This window comes from Schistocerca cancellata, chromosome 6, assembly GCF_023864275.1.
Source record: "Schistocerca cancellata isolate TAMUIC-IGC-003103 chromosome 6, iqSchCanc2.1, whole genome shotgun sequence".
NCBI classification, from domain to species: Eukaryota; Metazoa; Arthropoda; class Insecta; order Orthoptera; family Acrididae; genus Schistocerca; species Schistocerca cancellata.
In genome coordinates this window covers 71,201,942-71,222,497 of record NC_064631.1, presented here as the reverse complement: position 1 = coordinate 71,222,497, position 20,556 = coordinate 71,201,942, and the positions used below count along the sequence as shown (strand labels likewise).

Below are 20,556 nucleotides of genomic sequence, written 5' to 3'. Positions count from 1 at the left end.
AACCTACACTTCTCGAACAATCACTATATACACACAAAAACAAATAATTTGTAGGCGATCATTCATCAGGAGCATCAGTGAGGTCCGTCGGAGCTGGTCCTAGCTCGGCGAGGAACTGGCTGTACTGCTGCTGCGCTGGCCTTATAAAGCGGACTACTCCAACTTTTCCTGTATCTGTGAAGTGACATCTGCAGAAAAAGGTTCACATTAGTCTCTAGCAAGTTCTGTTTGTTTTGAAGAATTGTTTTCCTCTTGGTTGCGCCTGCAAGTGCAAGCTTGTGAGCCGTGTAACATCCATGTACTAAATTTTATTTACATGGCAAACCCTATTTACAGGGCTATATTTTAATTTGGACTAATGGATTTATGCAGATATTTGTAAAAATGACGACGATACATCATCCCATATTAATGTAATACTACCGCCTTCTGAAGAAGATAGATTTAAATCTGTCGAAACCTAGGTAAAGATTGCTTTATCCATTGCAACTGGTCGGCTGTTTTTAGTCTTAATTTCCCGATCCATATGAAACTTTAATAAATCTATGAGTGCACCTTTGTAGGCTCTTTTGGAGATCTAAATGCAATTTCCTTCCCAAATTCTCAGTGAAGAGGTAAGCAAAAGTATTATAAATTCATTTTTTGTTCCATTATCTAAGTTACTGCCTGTGTACTTTTAATTACATCCACGTGCTTTCAGAAATGGTGGAAACTTGAAATGTAAAATGTGTTTTGGTAAACGGAAAACAGTAGTTTTCTGCTCGTGGAATCAGAGGTAGCTCAATGTAGTTCTTGGCCTAAGTGGGATCATTGTTAAAGAGAAAAAGGGAGCCTCCTCCTGCTCCTTCTTCAATTCATGGAGAAGGTTTACAGCCTGTTTCATCTTCACTGAAACCCTCTCTCTCTTTGCTGTTGGTTTATAATTGATCACTCGTTTAACTAATCTGTTCAAAATGGTTCAAATAGCTCTAAGCACTATGGAACTTAACATCTGAGGTCATCAGTCCCCTATACTTAGAACTAAGTAAACCTAACTAACCGTAGGACATCATACACATCCACGTCCGAGGCAGGATTCGAACCTGCGACCGTAGCAGCTTTGCCCGCTGTTTGGCAGGCAACCGTGTAGACCATACAGCTACGGAGGCGGACTTATGCGGCTTAAGGTAACTCCTATTTCAGGTGAATCATTTATGTCGAAGCAATATAGGCATTTGACGCCACCTGTGAAGTGTTACATTTGTTTGTCTGTACACTAATACGCTTCACTGAGCATCGTGCCCGGTCAGAGCAATACAGCACTGCTTGCTGTTCTGTACCGAACGCGTACTGCTGCCCGTGCTTATTCCAAGCACTTTCAGATAAGTACAGCAATGTGCTTGTCTTATTCCAGCATGCATATCTCAAAGCTTTAGTCGATGACTAAGCATTTTAATCCATGACAGTGATACATTTCTGCCACTCTATATTATACAGGGTGAGTCACCTAACATTACCGCTGGATATATTTCGTAAACCACATCAAATACTGACGAATCGATTCCACAGACCGAACGTGGGGAGAGGGGCTAGTGTAATTGGTTAATACAAACCATAAAAAAATGCACGGAAGTATGTTTTTTAACACAAACCTATGTTTTTTAAATAGAACCCCGTTAGTTTTGTTAGCACATCTGAACATATAAACAAATACGTAATCAGTGCCGTTTGTTGCATTGTAAAATGTTAATTACATCCGGTGATATTGTAACCTAAAGTTGACGCTTGAGTACCACTCCTCCGCTGTTCGATCGTGTGTATCGGAGAGCACCGAATTACGTAGGGATCCAAAGGGAACGGTGATGGACCTTAGGTACAGAAGAGACTGGAACAGCACATTACGTCCACATGCTAACACCTTTTCATTGGTCTTTTTCACTGACGCACATGTACATTACCATGAGGGGAGAGGTACACGTACACACGTGCTTTCCGTTTTCAATTACGGAGTGGAGCAGAGTGTGTCCCGACATGTCAGGCCAATAGATGTTCAATGTGGTGGCCATCATTTGCTGCACACACTTGCAATCTCTGGCGTAATAAATGTCGTACACGCCGCAGTACATCTGGTGTAATGTCGCCGCAGGCTGCCACAATACGTTGTTTCATATCCTCACGGTACACATTCTCCTTTAACGTACCCCACAGAAAGAAGTCCAGAGGTGTAAGATCAGGAGAACGTTCTGGCCAATTTATGCGTCCTCCACGTCCTATGAAACGCCCGTCGAACACCCTGTCAAGGGTCAGCCTAGTGTTAATTGCGGAATGTGCAGGTGCACCATCATGCTGATACCACATACGTCGACGCGTTTCCAGTGGGACATTTTCGAGCAACGTTGGCAGATCATTCTGTAGAAACGCGATGTATGTGGCAGCTGTTTGGGCCCCTGCAATGAAGTGAGGACCAATGAGGTGGTCGCCAATGATTCCGCACCATACATTTACAGTCCACGGTCGCTGTCGCTCTACCTGTCTGAGCCAGCGAGGATTGTCCACGGACCAGTAATGTATGTTCCGTAGATTCACTGCCCCGTGGTTTGTGAAACCCGCTTCATCGGTAAACAGGTAGAACTGCAACGTATTCTCTGTTAATGCCCATTGACAGAATTGCACTCGATGATTAAAGTCATCACCATGTAATTGCTGATGTAGCGACACATGAAACGGGTGAAAGCGGTGACGATGCAGTATGCGCATGAACTACTTTGACTCAGTCCACCGGCTCTCGCAATGTCCCGTGTACTCATGTGTCGGTTCATGGCAACAGCAGCTAACACACCAACTGCACCCGCTTCTCCTGTAACGGGCCTGTTACGGACCCGTTTGCGTGCTACGACCATACCTGTTGCATACAGTTGGCGGTAGACGTTTTGCAATGTGCGGCACGTTGGATGCTCTATGTCCGGGTACCGTTCTGCATACACCCTGCAGCCTTCAGCTGCATTTCGTCGACACTCGCCATAGATGAGTATCTTCTCCGCCTTTTCAGAGTTCGAATACACCAGGGTCACAGTTCCTACAACACTACACTATCACAGACGTCTGGTAATACGGTGTACTACAGTTGGTCTGCTTGCGGAGACGAATGCAGAATAACAATAGCAGCAAGCGCTACATGCGGACACTGCGACAGCTAGACCAAACCACAACAGTGCACTACAGGCACACTTGTAAACACGGTCGTCATCGTAAACATGTCCCTGCAGATGCTGCTCGCCGACCGTGGCCAGTGTTTGTTACAACACGCAACTGAACGTCGGAGGTTTCAAGCGTCAACTTTAGGTTACAATATCTCCGGATGTAATTAACATTTTACAATGCAACAAACGGCACTGATTACGTATTTGTTTATATGTTGAGGTGTGCTAGCAAAACTAACGTAGTTCCATTTAAAAAAACGTAAGTTTGTGTTAAAAAACATACTTCCGTGCATTTTTGTATGGTTTGTATTAAACAATTACACTAGCCACTCTCCTCACGTTCGGTCTGTGGAATCGGTTCGTCAGTATTTGATGTGGTTTACGAAATATATCCAGCGGTAACGTGAGGTGACTCACCCTGTATAGGTAGACTTCAAAAATGGCTCTGAGCACTATGGGACTTAACATCTGTGGTCATCAGTCCCCTAGAACTTAGAACTACTTAAACCTAACTAACGTAAGGACATCACACACATCCATGCCCGAGGCAGGATTCGAACCTGCGACCGTAGTAGTCGCGCGGTTCCGGACTGAGCGCCTAGAACCGCTACACCACCGCAGCCGGCGTATAGGTAGACTGTTGATGAACATTACATGTAACAATGTCATATCATACATTATCCATATGTTAGTAGCTTTAACTTAATGTGTGTCTTGTTAAACTAAAGATTACCCGAGGATGTTAGCATAGGCGGAAACCGGTCGTGGCTTAATAAATGCACCTACAATAACAGCTGTGGCGGTTTTCTTAACATTCATATTAATCGCCTGTGCAAGTGCGATATGATAAATATTATTTTTAATTTCTTGCCTCTTATTCTTAGGCAAAAGAAAAACGTGGACTGACTCTGGGTTTGTGCTCAGCTTGGACTCAAATATGAATCGTTTTATTTATAGTTTCAACTAGTGTGGCTTTAGTACTCCATTAGACGCATCTCCACATTCCGTTATTTTTACCTATTTTTGTTGTGGATAGCGACCACAGCAAGCTTATCTTGCAGACGATAAATGTGCTTCTAGAAGTCTGAGTGATATGGAAATGTCCACCACTTTTCGTGCCTGGCATATCCTCTGACTACTTGCTGCTTGCATATTCAAAGCCATATCGAGAAACAAATAAGTTCCTGAGGACCCTATTCTTGCTATATTGTGATACTACTTTTATTTTGTTTCTTATAAGGGCCGATCATAAAATTTACGTTTGTGGGGGTTGCTGCAGCGTATACGCAACGTAGCGCGACTCCGACACGGGTATGTAAGCACCGACATCTATACAAGGGATTAGTATGGCATTCGTGTCGTTACGACGTGCGTGCGGCAAATACGGAAATCTGAATTATGGCGACATTATTACTAAATGCATCCAAACAGGACCACTGTGTTGTTATTCTTTTCTTGACTGCTAGTAGACATGTATCGGAGAGTGAAGATTGTGTATCGGGAAGCATATCTGTCGAAAACCGCCGTTGTGGAATGGTACGGCAAAGGGTGGTGGTATCTCATGATAGCGCACGTCCCCGTTGTAAAATACTGATTATTCTTTGCTACTGTAGTGTTATCTTGAAGCTGTGAGAAAGGAGGACAGGCGTTCCAAGGCGCGGAAGCAGAGACGATGCTGAGGGCAGACGAAACTAGGAGAGATACTGTTACATGAAGTAAGCGGCAAGGAGAGAGCCTTACGGAAAAGCAGACGCCCCCAGACGTGGTCCCAGGGCGTTAGTTACTCTTCAAGGAATTGACATGTAACTTCATATGTCGTCTAGACGCTGTAGTAGGGTGTCACCGTAGAACTTTGTAACCAACAGGCACGTACTAGTGTATAAAGCCATCTTGATATCAGCCCTGAGAACAGCAACGTCCGTAGACTCACAAGGGTTAGAAAGAGAGCGAAAACGCCAAAAACTGTTGACCTAGCAGTCCCTACTCCGGGGAGCGGGGATAAATGACGTATAACAATTATGTTGTAAGCCTTATTTGGCAGAGCAGTTACGTTTAGCTTTCAGCTGAACAATGTAGATACCAAATACGGACTTAGTGCAACTGCATTAACATCCTCGCCTTAGGAGTAGTAGAAGGGAACCTAACTAAACCATGATTGGCAGGCACCTGCAAGAGACCTACGGGATTGACTGGGTGGCTTTAAGTGGGATAAACAGTGCCCCCACGTGATTCTTTAAAACCCCTAGATTCCGCATTTTGGCAGAGTTCTCAATCAGACGATCTGGTTGCCGAATCCGCGTCCGTCGGCTCCAGCCTCGGTCCAGCTCCGCGTAATTCTGCTCTCTCACTTGGAGTGCCTCAGTGAACAGCGTCACTTTCAGTACGTTTTGTTTTGCAATTAAGTTGTTGCCTTAAGATGCTGCTAGTGTTTGCTGCTGTGGTTAGCATCCACCCCTAAGACTTCTGCACTGGCTTCTGTTGTAACAGTGTCATTCATGATTGAGATGAGTACTGGCAGAAGTGAAGCTGTGAGGACGGGGCGTTAGTCGTGCTTGGGTAGCTCAGTTGGTAGAGCACTTGCCCGTGAAAGGCAAAGGTCCCGAGTTCGAGTCTCGGTCCGGCACACAGTTTTAATCTGCCAGGAAGTTTCAGTGTTATTCATGCTTTTTCTAACTCTAGAACTAGCCTCCAGTGTGTTAGTTAGTCCTATCTCGAATAAACAACTATTTCAAAACCCTATTTGTCCAAGAGTCTCCACAACGAGTTCCCTACCGAGTCTCACCACCTGCATTTCTAGTAAATACCTGTACCAGTGTTGGCTCAGATAGAAGAAAATAATCAAATGCCTTCACTGTGAATTGTCCTTCTGCCTTCTGCTCTGTACCGCTCGGGAGCGCAGACTGATCAGCAACCCCTTTTTCTCTCTCCCGCCTATGTCAGGACACGACACCGTATCGAAAACGTTGTAACGCAGAAGTTACGCCAACTCAAGTGGAAGACACTCAAATCGCCCCCTCCCCAACCAGTCTTGATCTCCTCCATGCAATTATCACGCTCTCGATCCATTAAAAAAGGCGTTGCAGTGGTGGTGTTTTCTGTTGTGAGCGAGTTTTTAAGCAGGTGCCAGCAAGTTCACTCTGCCTCACGTTTGTCCCTGTCCTGGAGCAGTGAACATGTGGCGTAGACATAGACAGTGTCCATCTGGAAGGTGCTTGTGGTAGGTGCCATGTTAGCGGAAGTACGGCTCGAGAGCCTCACACACAAATACACACATCAAAAGAAGTTTTGCATCAACCCCGTTTCCCAGAACTTCTGAAGACAGACGTTGACTGTGCATATTGTGTCACAGGTAAAGTCCCTTTGACTGTTCAGAGATGTCACTAAACCCGCCCAAAGATGTAAACAACCACGCATGAGCAGCGCCTATTAGACGGAGGGGGTCCGACAGCCGATCAGTTCCAGTCATTCCACCAGGAAGGAGGTACATGGCTCGTGTAGTGTGCAGTTCAATCGTGCCTAACGGTCAATACTGCGGTTCGATCGCGTCCGCATTGTTACTTTGTGCTAGAAAGGGCTCTCAACAAGGGAAGTGCCCAGGCGTCTCGGAATGAACCAAAGCGATGTTGTTCGGACGTGGAGGAGATACAGAGAGACTGGAACTGTCGATGACACGCCTCGCTCGCGCCGCCCAAGGGCTACTACTGCAGTGGATGACCGCTACCTACGGACTATGGCTCGGAGGAAGCCTGGCAGCAACGCCACCATGTTGAATTATGCTTTTAGTGCGCCCACAGGGCGTCGTGTTACGACCCAAATTGTGCGCAATAGGCTGTATGATGAGCAACTTCACTGCTGACGTCCATGGCGAGGTCCATCTTTGCGACCACGACACTACGCAGTGCGGTACAGATGGGACCAACAACATGCCGAATGGACCACTCAGGACTGGCATCATGTTCTCTTCACCGATGAGTGTCGCATATGCCTTCAACCAGACAATCGTCGGAGACGTGTTTGGAGGCAACCCGGTCAGGCTGAACGACGTACACACACTGTCCAGCTAGTGCAGCAAGGTGGAGATTCCCTGCTGTTTTGGGGTGGCATTATATGGGGCCGATGTACGCCGCTTGTGGTGATGGAAAGCGCCGTAACAGCTGTACGATACGTGAATGCCATCCTCCAACTGATGGTGCAACCATATCGGCAGCATGTTGGCGAGACATTCGTCTTCATGGACGATAATTCGCAACCCCAGCGTGCACATCTTGTGAATGACGTCCTTCAGGATAACGACATCGCTCGACTAGAGTGGTCAGCATGTTCTCCAGACATGAACCCTATCGAACATGCCTGGTATAGACTGAAAAGGGCTGTTTATGGACGACGTGACCCATCAACCTGAGGGATCTACACCGAATCGCCGCTGAGGAGTAGGACAACCTGGACCAATAGTGCCGTGATGAACTTGTGGATAGTATGCCACGACGAATACAGTCATGCACCAATGCAAGAGGGCGTGCTAGTGGGCATTAGAGGTACCAGTGTGTACGGCATTCTGGACCAACACCTCTGAAGGTCTCGCTGTATGGTGGTACAACATGCAATGTGTGGTTTTCATAAGCAATATAAAGAGCGAAAATGACATTTATGTTGATCTCTATTCCAATTTTCTGTACAGCTTCTGAAATTCTCAGAACCAAGGTGATGGAAAACTGTTTTTGATGTATGTAGGAGTGGTGAGACCGTTAGAAAGTCTAGTACGACGATTACTATTCGTGGAAAGTGGGTTATCTTCGCGATTCACACGATCGTAAGACTACCGTCTACATACTACAGCCAGATGGGACCGCCTACAGGCTAAAGCTAGGTCAACACTGACGCCAAGACGATCCGCTGTTGCTCCTCACAGCTGGTATTTCTCTGTCCCGCTCATCTCCTTCCCATAGTGGCTTCCTTGATCTCCTTTTGTAACTTCTTCTTTACTTGTTATTTGATTACTGGGGAAACTTCAACTGTATGTACCAATGATAATTCTGTAAAATTGTCTGTCTAAACACTCTTCTCCAAAGTTATTAGATAAATTTTCATGCGGATTTCGTAAGTAACCTGAGCACAGCTTGGGGCACCGTATAGCCTTTATTTCAATAAAACCCATTCACGAAAAAAACACCGATATACATTAAAGAAATGTGCATACGTATGTATGGATGCATGATTTATGCACGTTCCACATCTCCTCCGAAACCACTGAATCAGTTTCAGCCAAACTTGGCACTCATGACATGGCTTGCGGAGAATTAGAGTGGGAGAAAAACTCTGCACAGCCGGCCGAAGTGGCCGTGCGGTTCTAGGCGCTGCAGTCTGGAACCTCGAGACCGCTACGGTCGCAGGTTCGAATCCTGCCTCGGGCATGGATGTGTGTGACGTCTTTAGGTTAGTTAGGTTTAACTAGTTCTAAGTTCTAGGGGTCTAATGACCTGAGAAGTTGAGTCCCATAGTGCTCAGAGCCATAAACTCTGCACACATCAAAGAAGTGAAAAAGAAATGCAGCCCATGACGCACGATTTCCCACATTTTGTTCATCCAGTATTTGAGAACGAGGACACTTAGAAACTTGTAGGGAACGGATTTTTATGTAAATAAATATTTTTATTTGCTTATTGATAAAAAAACTGTAACTAAGACTGAAATTCTTAAAACAGAGCACACTTCAGGCATACACAAAACTTAGTTTCACATAAAAATGCGCATTTTTGTAATATTTTATGTAAATAAATGTTTTAAATAATTTTGCTAAAAACGTATAATTTACCAATTTTCTTTGTTATAATATTTAAATGTAACAGAAAATCTCGTGCACTGTCATATTATGAGAACGCAATTTGAATGGACCTCATTCATAGGCATACTGCATAGACAGTGATCACCACTACATGAGCTACCACGCTATCTGAAATGGGTATCCATTATTTATGACGTGGACAGCTCGGGCTCTGTACACAGCCGTCTTCAGCCATTGCCTTCATCTTGTTTAAAGTGGGGTGTTTGTACTGTAAGGTATCTTAAGTGAAGCGACTGGTGATATAATGCCGAACGTAAAATACGATAACGACAGAAGCTGAAGAACCGAATTAAAAATTGTAGCAACGTCGGGACTTAGTCAGGTCCCCCGCTTACTAGCCAGATGTGTTAACAGTAACACCACCATAACAGAATGGCTAACACACCTGCACTGAGTACCCCAGTCCAATGCTGAAGGCGTGAATTGACGTTAGGACGGCATTGGAGGAAGGTCTCTTAGCCGTACTGCTACGGTGATGTAATAGATGGCATATCTGCGTAGTAAAGAGGAGATTTAGCTTAAGTCACGGCCATTGCACAAATTTTAATTCATTTCTTTAGCTTCTATCATTATGGAAGGTATAGTTAAGTTTCGTACGTCTCAAGGAAATTATATTTGCAGCAGATCAATAATAAAGTGAAATGCTTGCTCTTGTTTGCAATAACATGTTGCTGAAATTAGTGGCAACTTGACAATTAATGGACAAATTCTCTACTGTCAAAAACGTGGGAAATCAATAAATAGAGACCGGTGATCTCAAGCCTTGCAACATTTAGCACGTAGAAAACATAGAATAGCGGCTTCGCGGACAACTTCTAGACAAGTTCTTTTAGGTGAAGCAGCTTCCTCTTCACATACCCTAGTTTCATACCTAGAGTATTATGCAGATTTATGCAACACTTTTATTTCGTGTGATATTGCTTCATATGAACTGAGAAGCCCATCGCTCAGAAATTTTGTTACGGAATTTACAAATTTTGAAACACCAGAAGAATAAATCAACATTAAGAAAATTGTATGACAGCCTGTTGCGAAGAAATGCTAAGGAAAACCAGGAAAGAACGTGAAAATAATGAAAAATATGCATAAGCATTGACAAATCACCAGACGCTAGCGGTAGGAATGTGGGAAATACTGAGATAAGTGTGCTGATAAATGAAGGTGTTGTTTCTACGTGGCGTTTTTCATTTCCATGTAAAAAATATCAGCATCGAGTCACGTAACAATGAATCTCTGCAGTTGTTCTGACCGAACTGGGTGAAATTTGATGGCGTTTTACTTCCGGATGGTGCTCCATGTGTGAAGAAGGCAGCCAAAGGCCTTTACGTAAGCTTCCCAGGCATGATACAAATAACTTATAAAGTACATAGTTTACACAGTCTATATGAGCAGATACGTACATTGTTTTCCAAAGTGGACAGATTGATCTCAAACAGCAAAAGGATGTTTGTGAAAGCGCCAACAGGAACTGATTTGTTCTGGGCCAAAAATCCTGATGTTGCACTTCCACCTCGGTTGGGGGATATGACTGAAAGGAGCAGTGTATTAACCAAACAATTTTCTAAATTTTGAATAGGTGATTAATAAACTAATTAAGGATAACGCTTCTTCAATTGAAATTCTTCAGAATTTACTCAATGAGAGTACACTAAAAAATGAATTATCTTACATACTTGCATAGAAACATCGATCTGCTTGTTGAGTGAGACAGTTAATGAAGTGCAGTTGAGAGATTTATACCAAATAAATTAAGAAACGACATAGCTGATCGTCCTTGATACACAAAACGGATCAGAGCACTGTTACAGAAACAACGAAAAAACACGCCAAATTTAAACAGACGCAAAATCTCCGAGATTCGCGATGTTTTACAGAAGCTCGAAATTTAGCACGCACTTCAATGATAGATGCTTATAATAGTTTCCACAAAAAAGAACCTGGCAGAAAATCCAAAGAGATTATGGTTGTATGTGATGTATGCTAGCGGCAAAACGTTCAAATTTGTGTGATATCTTATGGGACTTGACTGCTAATGTCATACACACACACACACACACACACACACACACACACACACACACACCCATGCCCGGGGTAGGACTCGAACCTCCGCCTGTACCAGCCGTACAGTCCATAACTGCAGCGCCAGGAGTTATCAATAGCGATGTTGTAGGAATGGTGCGCCGTGTCTCAAAAACTCTTCACCAACCTTGTGGCCAGCACGGGGGCACATTGCAGAGTACACCCTATTAAGAACCACCATTCCCATTTTGTAATGACCTGAGGAACCTTCATGACTCGCGGTGACTTCAGTGAAATCACAGTCTTGCGTTAAAAGTGTCATTTGTGTTCGTCTCATTGCGTATTTCTTTCATTTACCACCTCTAGTATACTGTGCCAATTGTTTTCTGTGTGGTCCAAGTTTGGACGAGCTAAGTTACATCGCAGACAAACATCTCGCAAAAGTTACCTTCATCGTTAACTCTGCGCTCCAGAGTAACTTTGCAACACTCGTTTCGACGCATACACTTTTTGCAACCGAGTGCGTGCATGTAAACTAGGCTGAAGCCCTCACTGCCACACGCGTGACCGTGTTAACGCCACAGTTTCCGTGTGGCTTTCGGACGGCCCCAGCCCGTGCTCCGTACATGCGAAAGCCGCCATGAGGCCACGTACACGGTGGCGTGTAGACGGCGGCTCTATAGACAGCCTTTGGGTTCCATTTTTTAGCGGAAGTGGAGGGCAGGCGAGAGGTACCACAGCAAAGTGAACTAATCACAGGATGCAGTAAGGAAGATATGGATCAGCAAACGCCTGTTTTCCTGCCTGATTGCAGCGGCCAGGTGCCGGCAGAAATAGTTTCAGCCGCCCCTGCAAGGCGGTCGGGTACTGGCTCGGCTCGCCCCCGCCCCCGCCCCCGCCACCAACCCCCGCCCACGCTTCACAGTTTTTAAACGCGAGGCGCTCAGCGGACGCGACGACAGACGCCCCGGGTCACGCAGTGCCGTTTATTGGAATTCCTGCCCGGACAAGACACATGGCGTCCTCTCGCCACGCCTACCTACCCTCACACCACAACCCCCACCCCCTGTCCTGTCAAGCGGCGACACTTGCCTTCCATTCCCTTCCCTGGCTTTCCATCCCTTTCCTTCCCTTCAGTCCCCTCTGGGCCCGCGTACAGCCCGCGATTTGCCGTGGCTGTGTACCAGTAAGACTTGTCAACACTGATCTCCGTCTTATCGGCATCTACAGGGTGTTTAAAAAATGACCGGTATATTTGAAACGGCAATAAAAACTAAACGAGCAGCGATAGAAATACACCGTTTGTTGCAATATGCTTGGGACAACAGTACATTTTCAGGCGGACAAACTTTCGAAATTACAGTAGTTACAATTTTCAACAACAGATGGCGCTGCAAGTGATGTGATAGATATAGAAGACAACGCAGTCTGTGGGTGCGCCATTCTGTACGTCGTCTTTCTGCTGTAAGCGTGTGCTGTTCACAACGTGCAAGTGTGCTGTAGACAACATGGTTTATTCCTTAGAACAGAGAATTTTTCTGGTGTTGGAATTCCACCGCCTAGAACACAGTGTTGTTGCAACAAGACGAAGTTTTCAACGGAGGTTTAATGTAACCAAAGGACCGAAAAGCGATACAATAAAGGATCTGTTTGAAAAATTTCAACGGACTGGGAACGTGACGGATGAACGTGCTGGAAAGGTAGGGTGACCGCGTACGGCAACCACAGACGGCAACGCGCAGCTAGTGCAGCAGGTGATCCGACAGCGGCCTCGGGTTTCCGTTCGCCGTGTTGCAGCTGCGGTCCAAATGACGCCAACATCCACGTATCGTCTCATGCGCCAGAGTTTACACCTCTATCCATACAAAATTCAAACGCGGCCACCCCTCAGCGCCGCTACCATTGCTGCACGAGAGACATTCGCTAACGATATAGTGCACAGGATTGATGACGGCGATATGCATGTGAGCAGCATTTGGTTTACTGACGAAGCTTATTTTTACCTGGACGGCTTCGTCAATAAACAGAACTGGCGCATATGGGGAACCGAAAAGCCCCATGTTCCAGTCCCATCGTCCCTGCATCCTCAAAAAGTACTGGTCTGGGCCGCCATTTCTTCCAAAGGAATCATTGGCCCATTTCTCAGATCCGAAACGATTACTGCATCACGCTATCTGGACATTCTTCGTGAATTTGTGGCGGTACAAACTGCCTTAGACGACACTGCGAACGCCTCGTGGTTTATGCAAGATGGTGCCCGGCCACATCGCACGGCCGACGTCTTTAATTTCCTGAATGAATATTTCGATGATCGTGTGATTGCTTTGGGCTATCCGAAACATACAGGAGGCGGCGTGGATTGGCCTCCCTATTCGCCAGACATGAACCCCTGTGACTTCTTTCTGTGGGGACACTTGAAAGACCAGGTGTACCGCCAGAATCCAGAAACAATTGAACAGCTGAAGCAGTACATCTCATCTGCATGTGAAGCCATTCCGCCAGACACGTTGTCAAAGGTTTCGGGTAATTTCATTCAGAGACTACGCCATATTATTGCTACACATGGTGGATATGTGGAAAATATCGTACTATAGAGTTTCCCAGACCGCAGCGCCACCTGTTGTTGAAAATTGTAACTACTGTAATTTCGAAAGTTTGTCTGCCTGAAAATGTACTGTTGTCCCAAACATATTGCAACAAACGGTGTTTTCTATCGCTGCCCGTTTAGTTTTTATTGCCGTTTGAAATATACCGGTCATTTTTGAAACACCCTGTACGAGGGTCTTTGTAAAAGTAAATAATTCTACAGACAGTTTTATTCCAAGTAATAAAACAATATATTTTAAGAGGGTGCTGTTCCAAAGCCCGTGTTATTTCAGAAATTCGTGATTCACTACCAACAGCTCCGGATAAAAATTTCCGTACTATACAATCAGTTTCAGTACACAAATCATAATCAGGTGTCATAAACACATAGGTTGGATAAAGAACAGTGGCAACACCACAGTAATGCGTTGGACGTGCGTCATTTGGCACGTCCACTGTGTGTATCTGACAGCAGAAGGTCAGCTGAAGTAGTGCTGTCCTCGAGTCAGTTCCAGTGCGTACTGTCTGACAGCACGGAAGGCCAGTTCGAGCGACCTAAATGCGTAAGGGGCTCCGGAAAGGCTCAAAATCATGAAAAGTCCAATTTTTACTTTTTTGCGTTTTCTGAATCTGCAGACTATTACCTTTTAATAGATAATAATTTATTCAATTCCGAAGACTACAACTATTTTTAAATTTTTTTTGAAATGTGTTCTACATGGGCGTGACCCACTGTGGCGCTGTTAAACTGCTGTCAATTGGTGTTATTATTAACGTCCGTGTTCATCAGGTACATTTTAGTGATGTGAGATAAAGTATGTGTTGTGGCTAACCTGTGATGGTTCAATATATATCGCTGGTGTGATTGTCGATTGTTTCATGTTTATTTACTCTGTCGTTATCTCGAAAATATTCGTAATTAATTCTGTTTCTTGAGTCTCTGTTTTGTTCAAGTATAATAATGAGTAAAAGTAAAGTTATTAGAAATCCTCTGAAGGCTTTTAAGAAAAGGAGAAATGTAGGAAAGCCAAAGCTATGTGTTATTACTGTAAATAATAACATTCTAACATGGTAGGAGCGATGCTTGCTTTAGACAAGGAACGCCTTCGGGCTGCAGACAGGGCTGTAAAGAGTCTAGAAATACAAGCAAGAGTAAACAGGAGGAGGAACAAGAGGAAGCTGGAGGAGGCGTTTGCAGAGGATGAAGATAATCCATCCTATGGATCTGGAATGCACTAAAAAGTTAATCCAATCTTTGTCGCTCGATTCCCAAAACTTTTATTTTCTCATACTAATTACATGTTTTCTAAGAATCTTCCAAACATACTTGTTTCAAACTTTCAGTAAATGTTACACAGTACCTTCTGCATAATTTAACACAGCCTTTTTCCAAAAAACTGTATATTTTTGAATATATAAATAAAAAATGGCAAAAAAATGTTGTGAATTTTCATTACAATTGAAAAAAAATCATCTTTAATAACTGAACTAAAATTTTGTAAAATCCCTGTGTTAAGTTGTAGCCCATATTCCAATAAATAATCTGTAAAAAGTTCAACTTCCTACCTCAAATACTTTGTGAGGAAAGATGTAATTTATAAGCGTTATTTTAACATTGCAAGTATAGGGCGTTCCGGAGCCCCTTAAGAAACACAACGTGCGTGCATCAACAGTGAAACACACGAGGTGAAAGGGCACAACAGTGTTTCCTTCTGGCACTGCATCCCACACATTCTTCATGACAGTGTACGATGCTTCGCGGCGAAGCCCGAGCAGGCGCTCCTGCTCGCATGGGGGTGAGAGATGCCGGAGAAGAAATAGCAACTAGCGTGCAAACTTCAAAAATTTTAGGTGTCCATTTTGGTGAGAATTTAAAGTAAAAAAAAAACAGACTTTGGAATTTCTGAAACAACGTTGCCCATCCACATTTGTATTTCAAATTATCGCAAATCTGGGAAAGAGACAAATCAGTAATTTGACAAATGTTGCGTATTTTCATTCCGTAATCTCACATGGAATAATGTTCTGCGATAACTCGCCGCTCAGAAAGAAAGTCTTCATTGCTCGAAAACATGCTTTAAGAAGAATATGTAGTGCTCACCCACGACCATGTTGTATACCACATTTTACGGACTAAGACGCAGTTTTTTTTTCTTCAAAAAATTGCCCCCAAAATTCAAGTCCGTCTTACGTTCGAAATTAATATAAAAATGACGAGTGTTTGATTTTTAAGTCCCACCTGTCTTAAAAGTGACCATACATTCGATGCCGCGGGAAACCTATCGATCTGGCAACAGTGGATTCAACTGGCAGCAACAGTGTACCGATGTGACGAACATGAGTTGCGAGGTACACAAGCTTGCTAACACTGTCTCCCTCCAGCCCACCGTTACAAACCCAGTACACTGTCTAGCTTATGATGCGTCATTTCAGTCTACGATAATAGTGAACTTGAACTGAAAGTGATTTGTGTTGCTGGTAACAGTAAAATATTTTTGTTAGTAACTAGTTTTGTAACGAAAAAAAAATTAAATAAAAACTACAGGTACTCATATGATGCGGGCTATAAATTGAAGGTAGTAACATATGCAGAAGAACATGGAAACAGAGCAACTGAATCGCACTTCTGCCGTTCACTGACAGAAAAAATCCATTCGTTATTGGCGGTCTAGTAAAGAAAAGCTGAAAGAAATGAGGAAGACTAAATGTGCAAATACAGGACTGAATGCAAAATGGCGCAAACTAGAAAAGACGTATTTAAATGGATTCAAGGACACCGTCAAAATGTCATTAGAATTAATACAAAGATGATTCATATACTCTGTCGTATGCTAGCACTACTGGGGAAGTTAACAGACTCCAAGGGTGGAGTTGGTTCGTCCTACACGATTAGGAAGTGCCATGGACTTATCATTTGAACCAAAATCAAAATATCTTCGAAAATGTCACAAAAGTATGAAGAGAAAATATCATCTTTCCATCCCTTTATCATTCAACATCTAAAGAAAACCCGGGTGGAACTAAGCCAAACAGAGAATATGGACGAAACTCCTCCGAATTTTGATCTGCCGAATAACACAGCTGTTGTCATGAAAGGTGGTAAGACTGTAGCTATAAAAACAAGTGGTCATCAGAAAAACGCACTACACTTTTTTCTTTTCGTGTTGTTCTGACCGTATTAAACTTCACCCAGTAGTCATTTTCAAGCGCAAAACAGTGCCATAGCCTCGCGTAATATCGAAATTACAGCTTACCGCAGTGTGGGAGATAAGGAAAGGTGCTTTATTGAAGAAGAGTTCTCTTCTTGCGCTACGTCAGTTTAGTGGACATTTGAATAATTCTGTGAAAGAGAAACTGAGACCAGGAAATACAGAACTTGCTGCAATTCCGGGAGGACTTACTTCACAATTGCAATCTCTTGATGTCTCTATAAATAAAAGATATAAAGTCTATATGAGAGAGGAGTGGAACAAATGGACGATGGACGGAACCCAACATGAATTCGCATCGAAGGTAGCTTTAAAACGACCTGCAATCAAACACGTGTGTCAGTAGATAAAACAATCCTGGTGTAGAGGGAGAGAGAGAGAGCAGACGCTATTGTTAAATCTTTCAACAAGTGCGGCATAATTAATACTATCAAAAAATGGTTCAAATGGCTCTGAGCACTATGGGACTTAACATCTATGGTCATCAGTCCCCTAGAACTTAGAACTACTTAAACCTAACTAACCTAAGAACAGCACACAACACCCAGCCATCACGAGGCGGAGAAAATCCCTAACCCCGCCGGGAATCGAACCCGGGAATCCGGGCGTGGGAAGCGATAACGCTACAGCACGACCACGAGATGCGGGCCTAATTAATACTATCGATGGCAGTGAAGATCATCTTATATATCAAGATGACAAGGAAAAGGAAGAAGAAGAAGAAAGTTCAGATGTCGATTTTCAGTGATTTTAAAGGTCAGTTCGGTTTTATAAGCTAAGAAATTTTTTAGTCTGGGTTTGCAATCTAATAATGAAAATGATAAAAATATTTTTTTTTAAATTGCTTAAAAATTAATGTACGTCCTATAGTCTGCAGAGTCTTATAGTGCATAAGATACAGTACATCTATTTAATGCGTTAGGCATCTTTGACTACTGATTCACAGTATATTGATTCCCTTATGAAGTTTGTTGTAAGTAATCCTCTACAGCTCAATATGAACAATGATGTACATAAGTACAATACCAGAAGAAAAAATGACATTTATTACCCTAGATTAAGGTTATATTTAGCACTGAAATGGGTGCACAATGCTGCCACTAAAATTGTTGGCCAGTCGCCCAGTGATATAAAATGTCTGACACAGAGCAAAGTTAAATGAGAAAACAAAGTGAAATTCTCATTGATAACTCCTATCATGCAGAAGAATTCAGAGTTTTTAATCCGTAAAAAGTGATTACTAGGTGTAACTAACTCACATCGGAATTTTTTTAAATCTTCTAAATGATCAGTTTGTAGTCATTAATTGCGTATGAATGTGTAACGTGAATCTAAAATGACTCGTTACGAAGAAATATGATTAATATCTCAAATGATACATAGAACATGAAACTAACAGTATTAGCTAAATAAGGTATATTAAAGACTGCAGCAAATTCGATTTTGCATGAACAATTAGCTGCTAAAAAAGACCTGTTTCTCGCGGATTCCGCAAAATTTGAACGAATCTCAAATACAGGGCCGAACCTACTGGAATAAGAGATTGCTTAAGAAGTGCGACCGAGGAAGTGGCAAATCTGTGTACAACATCGTAACGAGAGACTAAACTTGAATACATACATACCAACCGCAAACTAAGCAGTAATCAATGTACGGGTGTTTCGAGAAGAACCGATGCCAACAAAAACTGCTCGTTCGCGAAGCACTTTGAAGAATATGATCGACTTTTTCTTTGCTTACTCTCGACATATTACAACCACTGACTCAGATGATCGAAGAGCAGTGAATACTGAATGGAATACAACAACTTGCTTGTCACAAGTAATCAATGAATTTATCAGAACCAATCAGAAACGTCGCAACATCCATCATGACAATGCCCGATGTCACGTGGTAAGCGACAATTATTTGACGGAGAAAAACGTCTCCATTCACCTGATTTATACGATATAGAGATCTATTTCTAAAAAAAATGGTTCTGAGCACTATGGGACTTAACATCTGTGGTCATCAGTCCCCTAGAACTTAGAACTACTTAAACCTAACTAACCTAAGGACATCACACACATCCAAGCCCGAGGCAGGATTCGAACCTGCGACCGTAGCAGTCGATCTATTTCTTTCCTTACGTCGAATAAAATATGCGTGACCAGAACACAGCAAAAAATACTACTTAATCTTTCCAACGGGACGTTTTTGTAGAAACAACAGCGAAGAGAGAAAAAAAAGACATTTCCAGAATTGGCTGGAATGCAGGGGAGAATGTGTAAACTGTGAAGGCGAATGTATTGAGAGGTAGTGAAACGATGTCAAAGGCGGGCCACGTATATCATTCGAAATGTTGTGATATACTTGTATGTTAGAAAAGTCTCTCCTAAGCATCTCTGAGAGGCCCACTAAACCCGCAGGGCAGAACAGGTGACTGAGATTGTGGAAAGGGCCAAATAAGGTGTCGGTCAGGTTCACTCAAAATTGTAATTTATTATAATTTAATAACACTTTTAAACCAAAACGGCACATAGCCGAACCTTTAAAACTACGAGTTTCAAAAAGGCAATTATTTCACTGCTGAGGGCCTCCAAACAAGAAATCTTAAGAGTCAACAAAATAAAAATGCAATTAAAATAGCACATAATATAATTAAAATACATATAGTATCACAGCTAGGCAGGAAAGCCTCAAGGCAAAAGTAGATACAACAAACATATGCAAGGTGCAATACAAGCGGCTGAGGGCAACAATTAAATTTGAAAATTTTAAAATATATCAGCATAATCTTTTAAGACAGAAGGGCGCAATGGTTTTGCTTAAAAGGTAATCTCAAGAATAAGGTTTTAAGCGGCTTAAGGTCCACAGTTGATTTTTCAAAATTCAAAATCAAGAATTTTTAAATCACTGGCTTTGATTGATTATTAGCAGAAAATTAAACACCGGCGAGAAAGACAATAAAGCAAACGGCACTCAGAAGCCTCCAGGGAGGTCGGACTACCCTCGTTCACTTAAGCGAGACAGGTGGTGAGCCCAACTACACTTGATCCGTCGGAGCCCAACCAAGGGACAGCCACGGACCGACAGACTAAACGACTTGCTTGCCACCAATCGGTACATGAGAACTCAAACACAAAAAGTCACGAACGTGATTTTCCACAACGAAAAATGTATTAAGCTGTCAAAACCACACAGAATGTTGGACAGCGACAACAGGTGAGGAACGCACGTTGCCTGAAATTACGTTAGTGGCCAGAGCAGGTAACCCAAAACACTAACGCCCACAAGGCAGAAAATTCCGCTGATACACTTGAATTTGAAATACGGTAATATAGTTAACTTCACCCAAAAGAAACACTGCCTGAATTCACGTCAGTGGCTAGGGCAGGTAACCAAAACACTAACGGCCACAAGGCAGGAAATTCCGCTGATGCACTTGAATTGTATGTAGTTAATTGCACCGCATGGCGGCTAAATTTCAGCAATAGAAACACTCGGTGTTGCTCACAGGAAAACCTCCCAAACAGCGAACCACCGAAACGAACCACACAACATGAATGGACGTGGCTTAGGCAGTTGAAAACACTACTCAACTTTGACGTCCTGGGTCGGTGAACCACGAAGTTCGTAGCGATCGGACAGCTCAACACACGCACGCTCCGACGCTGCGCAAAGGCCGGCAGCGGACGCAGCCGACTGTATCGTGCGGAGGTAACTTCCCTGGTCCGCA

The 20,556-nt window shown here is 43.3% G+C and overlaps 1 protein-coding gene and 1 non-coding gene across 2 annotated transcripts in view; one reads left to right on the top strand and one right to left on the bottom strand.

The window, feature by feature from the left end:
• LOC126088144 (lachesin-like) overlaps positions 1–20,556 on the bottom strand; it is a 566,198-nt gene that overhangs the window by 385,007 nt on the left and 160,635 nt on the right. The gene's annotated exons all lie outside the window — the stretch shown is intronic.
• Trnas-uga (transfer RNA serine (anticodon UGA)) lies at positions 5,729–5,803 on the top strand. The gene has a single exon. It is a non-coding gene; the product is annotated as a tRNA-Ser (tRNA).